This window comes from Ursus americanus, chromosome 22 (genome assembly GCF_024610735.1).
Source record: "Ursus americanus isolate L20-20 chromosome 22, mUrsAme1.1.p, whole genome shotgun sequence".
In the NCBI taxonomy this organism is placed as follows: Eukaryota; Metazoa; Chordata; class Mammalia; order Carnivora; family Ursidae; genus Ursus; species Ursus americanus.
This window is the reverse complement of record NC_142148.1, coordinates 41,080,097-41,095,731: the sequence shown is the minus strand read 5'-3', so window position 1 is coordinate 41,095,731 and position 15,635 is coordinate 41,080,097.

Here is a 15,635-nt window from a genome sequence, read left to right as displayed (position 1 = left end):
GGAAGACCTGTCACAGGCAGTGACAGACTGGTAGTGGTAAACTCTCTGGTTGGGACCCATATTTCCCCTCCCCCACCCCACTATTCTCTGCAGACCTCCACTTCTCCCATGGCTACGGGGTGGGTGAGGGGTGGTGGTGGCTAGAAAACCTCATTACCAGTGAAGTGCCCACTGTCAAGGGTGCTGGATAATGTCCAGGCAGCCCTGGAGTCCTGAGGGGGAGTGTGAAGATGATACCAACACATGCAAATGGGTTGTCCAAGCTCAGAACTTTCCCTCACCCCTCTCTCACCTTCCCTGCCTCTGGGGACTAAATAGTCGTATCATGGAAAGGAGAGGGTAGTTGGAAGTCATCTGGAAGGACGGGGCCTCCTGGTTGAGGTTGGGGGTGGGAAACGCCCAGGTGGCAATCTCAGAAGTTCCCCCAGCTTGGTGCATCTCCACCTGTCTTCTCCCAGACTCTCCAGGAGTGACGCCCGTTCTCAACCCTTGCCCCAGATCTTCTGTACAAACCCAACATGATAAAAGCCCTAAGGACATATGTATGAGTCCATAGGTAAAGCTCCTAAGACAGAGGAGGAATCCAAGCATTATGAAAGGAAGGCAACAAGCTGAATAATTTCAAGCAAAAGAAGCAGGACAAGAAATTAAAAGGAGCATAGTAAATATTCTTAGATAAGGAAAGACACTGGGAGACCAAAAGCAAGAATGAGCAGTTATGGAAAAATTGCAAAGATTAGGAATATACAGTGTTCTTGAACTAAAAGATTCAATGGATGGGCTGGACAATAGATTGGAGTTATGTAAATAACAAGGACAAGAGTCAATATGAAGTCAAGTTGTTCATTGTCTCAATGTATCAAGAAAGGGTAAACAAGATGCAAAGAATTTCAGATATGTGGAGGATAGAGGAAAAGGGCCAGTATCTATATGAAGTATCTGGATGGTGAAATCAGCAAACCGAGGGAAGAAAATACTTGAAAACTTTAATTCTGCTGCATTTTTTTTAATTTAAATTTTCATTAGTTAACATATTGGTTTCTGGAGTTTTGCTGCATTTTTAAAAATTACTGACTCCATCATTTTAACATTCATGTTGGTCCTACAATGTGCCAGCTCTTCAGAGCATGAATAAGGCAGACAGGGCTCCCGTGCAGTCCTGAAGCTTAAATCCTAGTCAGCTACAGGCAAACAACACACAACGAAGCAAAAAAGTACTTTATTGACCACAAAATGGGGTGATGTGACCAAGGGTAACTGGGGGCAAGAAGGGCACACTTAAATCAGTGTTCAAAGAAGTCTCATCCAAAAAGGCGGAATTTAAGCTGAGGCATAAATGCCAAGAAGAACCCAACTGTGTCACGATAGGAGTGCGGAACATGCCAGGCAGATGGGATGAGGTCAGAGTGTTCTAAAAACAAAAGGAAGACAGTGTGGCTGGAGCCTGGAGAGCCAGGGTGGGTGGGCCCAAATGAGGCTGAAAGTGTAACTAATAATCAAATGATGTAGGACCATGTAGACCACGGTAAAGAGGTCAGGGTGGCTTAATGAAAAAAATGAATTATAGCCCCCATATAAAGCAATGTATTTATAATTATTTTCAATTATATTAGGCTGAACATAAGAAATGGACAATATTCGACTATCTTTGTCCTACAAAAACAGGACTTTTTTTTTTTTTTTTTTGAGTAGGCTCCATGACCAATGTGGGGCTTGAATGACCCTGAGATCAAGAGTTGCATGCTCTACCAACTGAGCCAGCCAGGTGCCCCCAAATTAGGACATTCTTATGATTCAGTCTAATACTAATCAGTAGGAGTCTAAGCAGACTGGCCTTTTTAGAAGACGTTTGCATCATCCCATCATCCATTATTACCACCTGAATTTCTTCTTACAATTTCTTGTTAATGTTAAAAAGGAAAAAAGTTTATGGGAGGCAAAGCAAGTGTCTTGTTTACATTCACAATGGGATGCCACTTTGAAATGTTTTCAGTTAGATTTGACAGATGTTTACTGGATCCTACTGTGTGCCGGCTGTGGGCACATTAGCTACCAGGAGTATAAAGATGAAGAAGTCATGGGCCCTGCCACAAGGAGATCATGAGTGAAAACAGATCAATGTCAGGATAAACTTGGCCCAGGTCCCCTTGGGAGTTCTCAGGATCCTACTGATGGGGCAGATCATACCAGGGAGGTGTTACCAGATCTTAATGAGTGAGGCATCCGGAGAGGAAGGAAGTGAGCATTAGCTACCAACATGATTTCTCACTTAGGTTGGTGAATATGAGTGTGGAAGACATGGCTAGAGGGCTGACTCAGAGACTGTTGATTGGAGGAGGAAAACACCCAATAATCCTACCCCAAAATTTGACTGCATGGACCAAGATACCTAGAGAGATAATAGTTGCAGGGAGTTTTTTGTTGTTGCTGCTTTGTTTTGTTTTATTTATTGATTTGGGGGGCTGTTATGGCTGGCTTTCCAGTTTTCCCTTCTGGGGGCAGGAGAAAGGATGTCAAAGGGTGCTTCAGCCGAAGAACCCCAGCTCTGCCCAGTGAGGAAACTTGGAGCATATTCAAGAACAGCTCCACCGAAAACAGCGAAGGGACAATGGCCACGACGTGAAATTGGAGTGCCTTTTAGCATAACTGTTTTGCTTTTATCACTAAGACTCCAATATTTCCATCGCCAGTCTTCCAAGAAGGTATTTGATACCATTGGCACACGTTCTGGTCTTCACTGGCTGTGTGACCTCTCAGGAGGTACACCTCTCTGGACCTCCTTGTGCTCATCTGCAAATTGAAGGTGTTGATGAGGTTGTAACCCCTTTGGTTCTAAAACCTAATGCTTGCACAGCACAGACGACTTATTGAGTATCTAGCACCGTATTAGCAGTTAGTGGGGTAGCCTAGTAATGCTAAGGCAGACCTCTGATTTTTTATTCATAAACTCTAGGCCTAGGGCTCTTGACTCGGGGCCCATTTTTATAGCCAAATCAATAAGTTGCTTTAATCATCCAGGTTGTGGACTCTTAGTTTCTCTCAGCTGGTCCACATCTGGGGAAAAGGGGCCAATTGGCACAAAGGGACCAAACAGCACTACCATAACACACTCTTATATGTAAATGAGGGCCACATGTCACATCTTGCAATCTTTTTTTTTTCCTTTGGTCAGTAAATTCAGGACCCTTCGCAAGATTTTCCACACTGGAGGTGGAAGGAATCACTTGCTCATTTATATTCTTGCTCCCGTGGAAAACATTTCCTCCCACCCTTTGAGCCAGTGAGTCACTTCCAGCCTTCAAACCTCTACCGCTTCCTTTCCAGTCCTGGCCTGGCCCTCTGGAGGGGGGTCCAGGCTGTCGGGCTGGAAGGTGCTTCAGGCAGCAGGCAACACACCTTGAATGGCTTTGAAATATCAGCAGGATCCTCCCCTCAGGAGAAATTATCTGTGTGGTCTGATAAATGCCAGGCGTTCCAGATTCAGCGTTTTTCCTTTTATTTTAAAAACTGTAGGAAAGAAACGCCCATAGAAGGTACTGCCGGTTGCAGGTTTATTTTATGACTCATGGAAATTTCTAAAATGATAAATATTGGCTCAGCCATAGCCTGACATAAGAAACACTCAACTAGACCAGAGTCTATGGTTATAAGAAACAAGAAGAGTGTGTTCAACAAATAAACTGTGACTCCGCGTCCAAGCTTCCAGAGGAAAAAAGAACAGAAAGTATTGCTTGGATTCCATGAGGTGGCTTGGCAGGCCACGATTTCATTTGTTTTTCTTGAGGACAGAAACTTTCCTGAGATGGTCGCAGTATCTTCCTGGCCAAGAAACCATTTCATATGCCTTTGGTTTTCTACTTTATTTAGTCCAGGCTCCTTTTGGCTAATATAATGAAAATACTTCAGCAACCATAAAAATGAATGAGGGTGAAGTTGGAGATATTTCCCCCTCAGAACGGGGGTGAAAAAAAGGAAAATAAATATGTTCCTTCCTGAGTAAAAATCCTCTATCTCTGTGGTAAGACGAAAGTAGGCATTCCACAAAGACATTAAAAACCCAGACTATCAACTTGTTTCAGAGAAAGTTTAGAAATTATGAGCCTTAAGTAAGGCTGGGCTCCTCCTGAGTACTTTAATTTCTCACGGAGCAAAGTCAGCATTGCCTTCACTTCCCATCCGTTGATTTTAGCTTCTAAAGAACATGTAAATCGTAATATTCAGACCCAATGAAAAGGCTAGGGTCACAACTTCCCAAAACCTAGTCTTGAGTAGCGTGAATCTGCCTTTCTGTGAGTGGGTTTATCCTGTATAACTGCCGCAGCATTACTTGTAGTGTGCTTTAGAATTGGCTGTCCCAACACACACACACTTTACAGACTGGAGTCATGATAAATAACGTGGCGAGGAGGATTCATAAAGAAAGAACGTGAGAAAAGACTCAGGCCGTGATTCCGTGCTTCAAATAAAGCAGCCCAAGAGACTGTTAAGCCTTTGGGGTCTCAAGTTCTCCGAGAAGGAGGAGGAGGCACCAAATCTGAAAAGGCGTTTTGGTCAACCTGCTAGCCCATGCCGATCACTCTCCTAAAACCCACCACAGGCATTCATACGTCACTGGGGAAGAAGAGACCACGTTGGGATAGACGTGGAGACCCAGAACCAAGCCTCTAGAATATGTTGCAGAGGTCGTTGGAGGGCAGAGAAACAGCTAAAGGCCATTCCTTAAGCTCTTGTGGAAACTCCACTGGGAGGTAGGAGAGAAACAAGATGGCCGGCATGATCTGGAACATGAGTGCGATGGGAACGGTTGTGCAACAAGACACTGCATCGAACTGCCCTTTGCCCCAGCTGCTGGGAAACTTATATCAAGTTTCACCAGAGAGAGAAATTGCGGGAGCCAGATTAATCAGGGAGATGCGCCATGGGGCCTGGTGTCAATACTGAAGAAAGAAGACTTTCCCTTTGGAAGGCCTGGCCCTATGTATTTTTCCTCCGTTTGCAGCTCTGCTCATCTTATATTAATAGGCCTTGCAACCTGATGGGGAGGGAGCTCTCCCCACCTGAGTGGCCGAGGCAGGAGAGTCTCTGCAGGTAGCCAAGGTGATGCTGGCAGCCACAGAGGCAGCCGTTGGGCGGATGGCTCATCTTGCTCACTGCCAAGGGAGAGGGAGCCCCCTGGGCCTTGAGCCATGACACAGATGGGCCCTGGGTCATTGTGCTGGTTGAGCCAAAGAGCAGTAAAAATAATTACAGAATGGAAATGGCTTTGTTGCATTTTTTCCCACCTTATTTTAAAAAAGGTAAATTTGTTAGGAAAAGAAAAAACAATTCTGGAAACATAAGAGAAAGAAAAAAAGCATTCATTGTCCCATCACCTTTTATGTCTAATAATTAAAAAGAATTTAGGGGTGCCTGGGCGGCTCAAGAAACTAAAGAGGATCCCTTCAAGAGGCTTCCAAGAAATGGAAAATCCAGAAGCAAGTGGAACCACAGACCTAAGATAGGGTGCTTCGAGAAGGGGGATATAGTCAGTGAACTCAAATATCAGTGAGCCGTCCCGGGAGGGGAGATGGGGCGCTGGACTGAGAACTTGGGTCATAGAAGTTAAGTGTCTTTCTGAGGACTCCTATTTTCTCTGTGAAGTAGCAGGCATGACCATCTGCGGTGGTTAATTTTATGTGTCAAGTTGGTGGGGCTTTGGTGCCTGGTGGCTTGGTCAAATGCTAGTCAAGACACTGTGGTGAGGGTATTTCGTAGATGTGATTGATGTAATCAGTAGACATGGAGTAAGTAGGTCAGATTACCCTCCATGATATGGACGGGCCTCATCGGCTCAACTGAAGGCCTGAACAGCAAAATCTGAGGTGTCTTGGAGGAGGAATTAGCCTCAAGGCTGTAAGGTTAGAAATCCTTCCTGAATTTCCAGCCTGCTGACCTGCCCTACAGATTTCAAACTCAAGATTGCTACTCCACCTCTTACCTGAATTGCCAGACTGCCCTACAGATTTCCGACTTGCCAGCCCCCACAATTGCATAAGCCAACTCCTTGAAATACCCCCCCACATGTGTGTGTGCGTGTCTTTTCGGAGCTGTATTTTGATATGTCACCATATTTTGATGAATAGTGAGCTTGAACATCTTTTCATGTTTTTTGACCATGTGCCTTCCTATAAATTTGACCCTATCATATCAAACTTTAAAGTAATTATTTGCTTTAGAAACTTGGGCCACTTATATATGGTTCTTTTTCTTTTCATTGGAAAATACCACAAATGGTCACATTCTGAAGCAGATAAAATTCTCAGCTGGAAACAGATAAAATTCTCGGTTGATGTTTTCCTCTCTTTGCTTTTCTACTGATGTTTGCCTTTTTGTTATTGCTTTGTAATTTTCTTTACATAGTACTTCGTCTTTGGTCTAATATGCAAACTGTCCCCCTATATTTTTATTAGCTCTTAACGTTGTTTAGGGTCGTTGTTCTTGTTGTTTTTGTAGCACAAAATAGTTTATTTTTTCCATAGGCAAACCTTCCAATCTTTTCCTCTGAGGCAGTCATTTATTTTTAGAAACATTGGCCACATATACAGACTTTCCCCTTTTCACATGAAAAAGACACAATCAGATTACGCAACAGTTACATTTTTCAATTTAGGGGTGGAGTTTATGGTGTTAATTATCGTTTTAGTATTTGAACCTCTGGATGCATAGGAAAGTCTTAATATTTATTATTTTTCCTAAAAACTCAAATGGTTTCATTTACTGAAGAAGCCCGTTATTGTAGCTGCTAAAAGTTTGGTGATTTTTGGGAAAAGACAGATGTTTTCCTTTTCCATGAAATCTTGGCTATTCCACGGTACTATGAAAATTGTTGGATACTTCCCTAGTTTCAGGTGATGCAGACTGAGGGAAAGGTAAGCCGTTCAAAGCAGGATTAGGGTTTCAAGTCCATATACTATTCTCAACATCGTGTTGACTTGGTGGGAACTTACATACAAATATTTTAAAGTTACGTAATTTATTTCTTGTCTTAATACCTCCATTAAAACCAGCATAGAATGAACACAGTTTTGTTTTGTTTTGTTGTATTACTGTCACTTATGGGTTGACCCATTAAAATAAATATATAGAGGAACTTCAGTTCATTTGATGATCTGAAAACAGTAATGGCAGGACTCTAGCAGCTGCTGCCAGCTCCCCTTCTGTGTTCCCTTACGCTCCCTAACACTGAAGGCTGCTTACTCTGAACTACCTGACATTTTCTGTCCCATGTCCTAGAGTGTTAATGCCCTCGGGAACAGTTCCCAACCAAAGATGGACAGGGAGTTGGTGGATAAGTACCCAGCTTCCTCACCCCTTGGGTGGGATAGTTCTGTGGGGTGTCCTGTTCTGTCTCCTAGAGTCCCCAGATGCAAAGAGTTCCAGCTGCCCACAGAGGTAATCGTGATGACACCTCTGTGGTTGGGCTCCTCCCCTCCTGCCTCACTTCCCCCATTCACCTGCTGGTGTGACAGGATACTCTCCCAAATATAACGCTTGTGCACAGGGTCTGCATTTGGAGGATTCCAAACTAAGACAAATGCTTAAAGTCTGCCAGCCTACGTGCAAAAAACAATGGCTAATATTTATTAAGCACTTACTATGTACCGCACACCATTTTAAACATATCATTTAGCCCTCACGACATCTTTTGGGAACTATTATCACCCCCAGTTTATAGAAGGATAGAAGGGACATGGGAGGTTTAGAAAGATTAAGTCTCTTTTCTGAGATCACGTAGCTAATGGGTCATGAAGAATTTAAACCTAGACTATTGAGGGACACCTGAGTGGCTCAATCTGTTAAGTGTCTGACTCTTGGTTTCGGCTCAGGTCACGATCTTAGGGTCGTGAGATGAAGCCCCACATCGGGGTCTGCACTCAGCGAGGAGTCTGCTTGAGTTTCTCTCTCTCTCTCCCTCTCCCACTACCCTTCCCCCTTTCTCTCTCTAAGATAAACAAATAAAATCTTTTAAAAAAAAATAAATAAACCTAGACAATTGAAGTCAACTTAATCCATACGTCCTATGACACAGCATCAGCTTACTTCAAAAACTTCACTGATACATACTTAATAGGCTCTGGGAGCACATTTTGCTGATAGTTGAGCTGATCGATATTTTGCAGCCTCCAGCAACAATACCATTGCCTGACTTGCATTGTCAGCGCTAACCCAACTGAAATCCGAGTCACTGCAAGAAGCTTCTCTTTTTTTCCAACCATGTCAAGAAGTTTTCTCCTGGCTCTTCAAACATGGGAGTCTCTTTTTGCAGCTCACTACTGTTTCTGCTGTTTTTGTCAAAACTAGCTGCCCAGCTTACAATTTATCGTATGATAAAGGTCGCCATTTATGCCCTAGTAGGCCAGCTGAGTGGATCCAGGATTTTAGCTGGTTGTGATGCTGCTGGAGGCATGTTTGTTATTGGTTTGAAAGACAACGTTTCACGGGCTCTGCATGACCGTTATTTGAACTGAAATATTCTCCCAGCCCCTGACCTTATCTAGTTTTTTCTTTGTTACACGGCAAAATACTATGCTCTCCTTCTGGCCCCACTGCTGGTCTTCAGAAAGAGTAAAACAAATGTTTTGTGGTTCCTAGAAAATGTTATAAAATTGTTTCCCAAGTTAGGTCATTGCAGTTGCAAAATTCTTGTTTTGGTAGAAAACTTGGCCAAAAACAACAGAAGCGATGGTCAGCCATTATTTCAGGGGAAAAAAAATCTTGAGATTTGCTAGGGATTGCTGTTTTCCCTTCCAATGGAACAGAGACCAATTCCTCCAGCTGGGCCTAAACTAGTTTTGAGATAAATCTCTTTCACTCCTTATAGAGATACACTTTAATTTACTGGCTGACTTCCCCAGTTTTTGAAATGGCCCCATAAAATTTTGGAAGGCATTTTTAACTTTATAAGGCAATTATCATAAATTAATTTTCAGAAACTTCTTGAGCCAACTTGAAATCAAAACAAATCCTTTTCTCAGGCTGTAGACTCTAATTCCAGTCTTTTTTTTTTTTTTTTAACTGAGCATTTAAATTTAGGGTACCATTTTAAATAATATACTTGGGAAGGCTGATTCTCTTCTTTGAGCTTGCAGAGATTGAAGAAAGGACATCATGTTTCTCTCCATCAATTTCAGCCACCGGAGACATGGACCCATATTATTTCATAATTGATATGGCTCCAGTAAATGTTGAACAAAAAAATGTCCCGAAGTGTCTTTATAGTGTTTGTCAACTCCTGGGGTATAAATACTCCCACCGTGGCTGATTTCAAGCTATCAGTGAGGTGTTAATCAGCTCCCAGAATTCCTGGAATTTTAACAGTTGGGTCTTTTGAGCTTCTAAGAGGTAGCTCCAGAATAATATTGCAAGTGACTCAGCCAAATAGTGCCCCCAGTGCAGGCTTGGGAACACTGGTTTGTCGCCCCTGCGATGCCCTGGAATTGGTCATAGAGGTCACTAGGATACCGAGTACCAAATCCTGACAAAGTGGCATTTTCAGAAACAGGGTGTATGTTACCCAAAAACTCAGAATACCTTGAAAAAAATAATGTACTCTTGGAGAATTGGATCCCAAATGTCCTGTTTAATTGTCATCCTTGCAGAGTTTAAGTCCTACAATTAGGGTCACTGAGGACAATCCAAGAGGCATTTTAAACACAGGGGCCACTCACAGCTCTGTGGCTTGTTTAAACTGCTACGTTCAGCAAAGGCTGACCACAGAACAAAATAAGCAGCCAGAATCCAACTTGGATGCCACCCTTTGTAATGGATTTTGTTTTAGGTTTACATCTGAAAAGCCGCAGCCTTTGAGGAGCCCTGGGAAATGTCTTCATTATCTATCACTTGAGAGCGTCACTTTTTTTTTTTTCATCTTCTTAAAATAGAAAGTTCTTTCCCAGGGAATTAATTTTTTCTTTTATTGTGTCTCGTAAGTACAGCCATTCTGCTGACTGCTGCAGTGTTTTCTTTCTTAATGAATGTATTTTTGTACCGTACCTCTATATTCCCTTCATTGATGGAGGACAACATAAATCTAGCTATTACAGTGGAGAGCAAAGCAAATTTCAGTTTAGGGCTGCTACCAAATTTGAGCATGCCCTTTGAAACAGCCAGGTCAGCGAACGTGGAGGGAGAGCACCAGGCCTCTGGGACCGCTATTGGTAAGAGCTTCATGCTTCATCTTTAGCCGAGCGATACCCAGCTTCCCCACTTGAAAGTTTCAAGATGAACTTCCCCACATTCAAAAACTTCATCTGGATTTCAAATTTCTATCTAAGCTTCATTTGTTGTTGAATTCGTTTTATCAGGTCCCTCCCTTGTTTCAGAAGCTCTACCAGTTGATGAATGAGATATTTCATCTGTCAGGGTTCTTCTGTATCTAGCCAGAAATAAATGGTCTAAACAAAGAGTTCAACCGAAGAGAATTTAGTGAAGGGACCACTTCCAGAGTTGTGAACGGGGTTAGGGGAATCAGCAAGGCATGGAGAAAGGCCCAGAACTAGCAACAGCAGGAAGCTCTTACTGTCCCAGGCCTGAAGGAGCAAGAGATGCCATGAAGGGGTGATTTTGCTTAGAGGGGAGCGGAAAGCAGGAAGGGAGTCTGTCTGATTTCCTGCCAGTGACCCCCATTTGCCAAACTCCACAGGAAACCAGGGGCACGGGAGGCGGGCCATACAATCAGGGAGGGCTAGCCTTTTAGGGTTTCCAGCAGCCTGGGGAAGGATAGAGGATGGATCTCTGGTCTGATCCTCTGGTGGGGGGTGGCCCCTGGCAGAATGAACAGCACGGACATCCGCCCTGCCTTCAGAGAGCTCCAGGCTGGTTAGAGCAATCATATGAGCAGGTCTGCTGGGGTAGTAGAGAGGTGGAGCCTTAGCCAGGACGGCATCTTGGCTAAGCCTATGCGGGGACTTGGGTGTATAGAGCTGAGCCTATGCGGGGACTTGGGTGTATAGAGCTGAAGACCTCTCTCAATGGTCATCTTCATAAATTAATATGCATGAGCTGATGCGGGGGTGGAGGGTGCAAAGGACTAAGGAAGATATTGGTATCCAAACCAAGGGGCACAGACAAATGAAGAAAAGGACGGTATCTACTGGGTAAGAAGAAAAGTCAGATGACAAAAATAATAGATAAATGAAGGGGTGGGAGTCAGTAGGTGTCAACCATGAGCAGGTGGTAGAGGGTGAAGTAATAGGCTGATATTCATATCATTATAGTCCTTTTCCAAATGAACTAACGAATCAGATGGTTGGAGTAGGTAATTCTTTGACTATTGGTCAGACTCGTATGCATGTTGAACCATGGCAATCTTACTGAAACCGGCTATTATTACAAATTTCATTGGAAAACTTCACATGGAGTTTAAGTCTGTGAGTTGAAGGTTAGGGCTTAAAATGTACGGTCTTGGAGTCCCGTACTGTACTTTTAAACTGTGTGCAGATTCTGAAAATAGTGGATAAAATAGCTTGGAATATTGTCCCTTCCAATTTCAGCTCAAAGCTAAGAAGTTGGTGAACTTGGGAAGACAGAACTTCTTTTATGAAATAGTTTAATCAGTTCCTCCTGATATCTATAGGAAAGGAGATATGGCCCAATGAACATGATATGCCGGATGTATGTTTAAATCTGTGAATGTATATTTCTAGCAGAAATGCCTTCATGGATATGTATACCTAATTCCTTGCTATCCATTTCCGAAGTGGTACAAACCAGGGTCTGGAGCATCCTCCTTTTAGGGCAAAGTGGGCATGCCAGTTGTCCAGCTGTGGCTCGAAGATCCATCAAACCGCTTGACAGTTTATTCCCAGAAGAAAAGGGGCTGTGGCTCAGATGCAGGCTGACCCAACTTAAGCGTGGTGGTAGGTCTGTTTAATGATACCGTAAAGAGATACACCGAGCACAAATATGAATAGCACGGCTAGATTTAAATTCACAAGAAATTATAACTGTGAAAGAGACTTCTCCAAACTTGGTCCTGAGGATGGTGCCTGCTAGGACGATGACTCATTTCTGCATCCCTGAGGTCATGGATATGGCCACTTTTCATGCTTAACCAGAGTGATGATGGATGAGTAGGTGTAACAATGTCTCAGAGACATGCCAAGGTTGTGCCCCATTGGCCGGTGTTCCGGGAGAGTAAGTCCAGATACGTTTCAAAAGCCTTTCATTATTAGTGGTGTTAAACTCCTACCATAATCATCAGTGAAATCCTGGTTGCTGAGACCATCGGTAAATCAAAGGAGCATTTTTGCATTTTCTTGCTATCATTAAGAAACATCTATTCTCAGCACAGTTTTCCCAGAGGTGTTTAGGATTTAAGGCGGTGGTTTCTCTTTTGTTATAATTTAAAATGTATAGAAACATTGCAGGAAAAGTACAGGGTATTCCCATATACCCTTTCCCCAAACCCACCAATTATTTACATTTTCCTCCCTTTGCTTTATTATTCTGTGTGTTTATTTACATATGTGTCTATGAGATAGGCACACATACTGCCTATTTTCTGACCAGATGAGGGTAAGTTGGACACCGTGCCTCATTATTCTTTAAACTAGCATGCTTTTCCTAAGAGCAAGGTCATTTTCTTATATGCAATAGTACAGTTATCCAAAGCAGGCATTTTAACACCTATAATATTATTATGTAATTCATATTCCATATCTAAATTTCATCAACCATCACAATAATATTCCTTTATAGCTTTTGTTCTTCTAGTCTAGAATCCTATTCAGGATCCTGTATTGCATTCGGGATCCTGTCGTGCCTTGTGTTGGTGCCCATCGGTCAAAAAAAATGCAAGGAACACATCGGCCGTCCAACAAATTTGGGTTGGGTGATACTTGCTTCAGTTTCTGTATTGGACCCTGAGAAAAGCATGTTGGTGCTTAGTGCCCTCCTGCCTTCGATAGTGTTTGAATCCATGGCTTTATTTCCCCAAAAGTCTTCAGAGTCAACCACGCATGTGCAGTTGGAGACGGAGCCTTGCTTCTGAGAGTTTCTCCATCTGTAGTCACTCTTCATGCAGACTCATCGCTTACAGGGGAGCTAAGCATACATTAGAGACTGGAGCCTGATGGGGACGCCGGTCTAAGGGAGCAAGGGCTGGGGAACCAGGGGTCTGTCCTTTCCTATTGCTGGCTACCCTGTTCGAAATGAAACTTTCTAGGATGGCTTGTGTTTTGAGTTGATCCAGTTTCTTGGAAAGCCTTTGAGCTGTGCGACCATCTGCCCCCTCTGCAATCTGCAACCACCCTTGGGGGTGGGGGGGGGGGAGAGGGGGTGGTGGTGGGAGCGGGCTGAGTGTTCACTCTTAGGGCAGCGTGGCCCTCTTGTGGCGGACGGTTATATACCCTGGGGAAAGGACGGCCTATAAAAGGAGAGCAAGTAGAAGAGAATGTTAGAGCAGTAGACCAGTCTGCTGGGGCGACCATAACAAAAGAACACGGACTGGGGGCTTTAACAGCAGAGATTTATTTTCTCACGGTTCTGGAGTCTGGAAGTCTGAGATGGAGGTGCTGGCGGAGTATTTCTTATGAGGCCTTTCTCCTTGGCTCGCAGATGGCCACGTTCTCCCTGTGTCCTCACATGTCTTCCCTCTGTGCGTGTCCGTGTCCTAATCCACTCTTTTTATGAGGACACCAGTCACAATGGATTAGGACCCACTCGTATGACCTCATTTTACCTTACTGACCTCTTTAAAGGCCCTATCTCCAAATATAGTCTCATTCCGAGGCCCTGGGGATCAGGACGAAAATGTGAATTGTAGAGGACACAAGTTCGCCCCTAACACGCAGGAAGGAGATCTTAGAGAGTCTTTTGCTCAAATCATCGTTTTAGAAAGCGGGTTAACTAAATTGTTCAAAGCCACGCAACTAGAAAACAGCAGAGACCCGGCATTCACAGAATGCTTTCCATTACCCTTTGTGTCTGGAAAAAGCCCCGAGTGAACTGATCCTCAGTTCAAACTGAAAGAGAAAGCTCTAAACTGTAGAGTATGAAATTGGCTGAAAGGCAAGTATCTATGCCTATTTTACTCAGGCTTTTAAAAGAGGTTTTCAGTGAATAAAAATGTTAATTAAAAAAGTTAAGAAGCATTATATATTTAAACAACTTTATTTTTATTTTTTTAAAGATTGTATTTACTTATTTGTCAGAGAGAGAAAAAGAGAGAGCACAGACGGGGAGAAGCAGGCTCCCTGCTAAGCAGGGAGCCCAACACAGGGCTCAATCCCAGGACCCTGGGATCATGACCTGAGCCGAAGGCAGATGCTTAAAAAACTGAGCCACTCAGGTGTCCCATATTTAAACAAATTTAAAGGGAAATAAGATGCAATGAACATAAAATCTGATACATGACACTAATACTGGATTATATACATAGATATGTTTTTATATGACTGTAATCACCATGCATCTAGTCTTTCATCTTCCTGCTCCCCTTCATGTTTGTTATAAACATTTTCATTTATAGCCTCACATCTTCCCCGTGATTAAATTGTTCAATGGTTCTAGACCACCTTCTCTTGGTGTTACTGCATGGTTGGCTAAACCGTCTTCCTCTCTGTCCCTTTCTCTTTGCCGTTATGCATATATATGGCTATAAAGTAAAGCACGTAATATTTATTTTATGATTTTTAAAAAATATTTTATTTATTTGTTTGACAGAGAGACAGCCAGTGAGAGAGGGAACACAAGCAGGGGGAGTGGGAGAGGAAGAAGCAGGCTCCCAGTGGAAGAGCCTGCTGTGGGGCTCAATCCCATAACGCCAGGATCACGCCCTGGGCTGAAGGCAGACGCTTAACTACTGCGCCACCCAGGAGCCCCAGCACGTAATATTTATTAAATGCCTACACCGCAAAATGCTTAACATATAAGATGATCACACTTTTCACAAGCGTTTTTGAAAGTAATTTCAAACTTACTCAGAAAAATTGCAGTAGTACAACACCCATATGTCCTTTACCATGATGGACCTGTTGTTACTATTTTGCCTCATTTCCTTTTTCTCTCTTTCTCCATACATTTTTATATTTATGTTTCTGTTTGTATTTAAACATGTCATGCTTTTCAGAATCTTTTGAGAATAAGTTGTGTACATCATGCGTCTTACCCCTCGATCGTTCAGAATGTATTTTCTACGAATAAAGATATCATTTTATTTAACTGTGATATAGTCATGAACTTCAGTACATTTAACATTGATTGAATTCTTTTATCCAATTGAGTGTCCATATTCCAATTTTGTCAAGGGATCTGGTGATGACCTTTATAGCATTTTCTTCTCCTCCAGTGCAGGATGGAGTCTATGATTGGTATTGCTTGTAGACGTCATGGCTCTCTAGTTTCCTTTCATCTGGAACATTTCTCTAGTCTCTCTTTTTCTTTTATGATATTAGCATTTTGAAAGAATATCATCCCCTTCTATTTTTATTAATGGAATGTTTCTTATTCTGGGTTTGTGTGGATGTTTCCTTATGGTTAGATTCAGGCTAGATATTCAGGTTATGCAGGCCCGAATTAGAGAGGCTGTAGCCTCAGACAAACCAAGAAACTCTTGAGAGTAAAAGAGGGTGCTGCTTATTTTTATGCTGAGATAA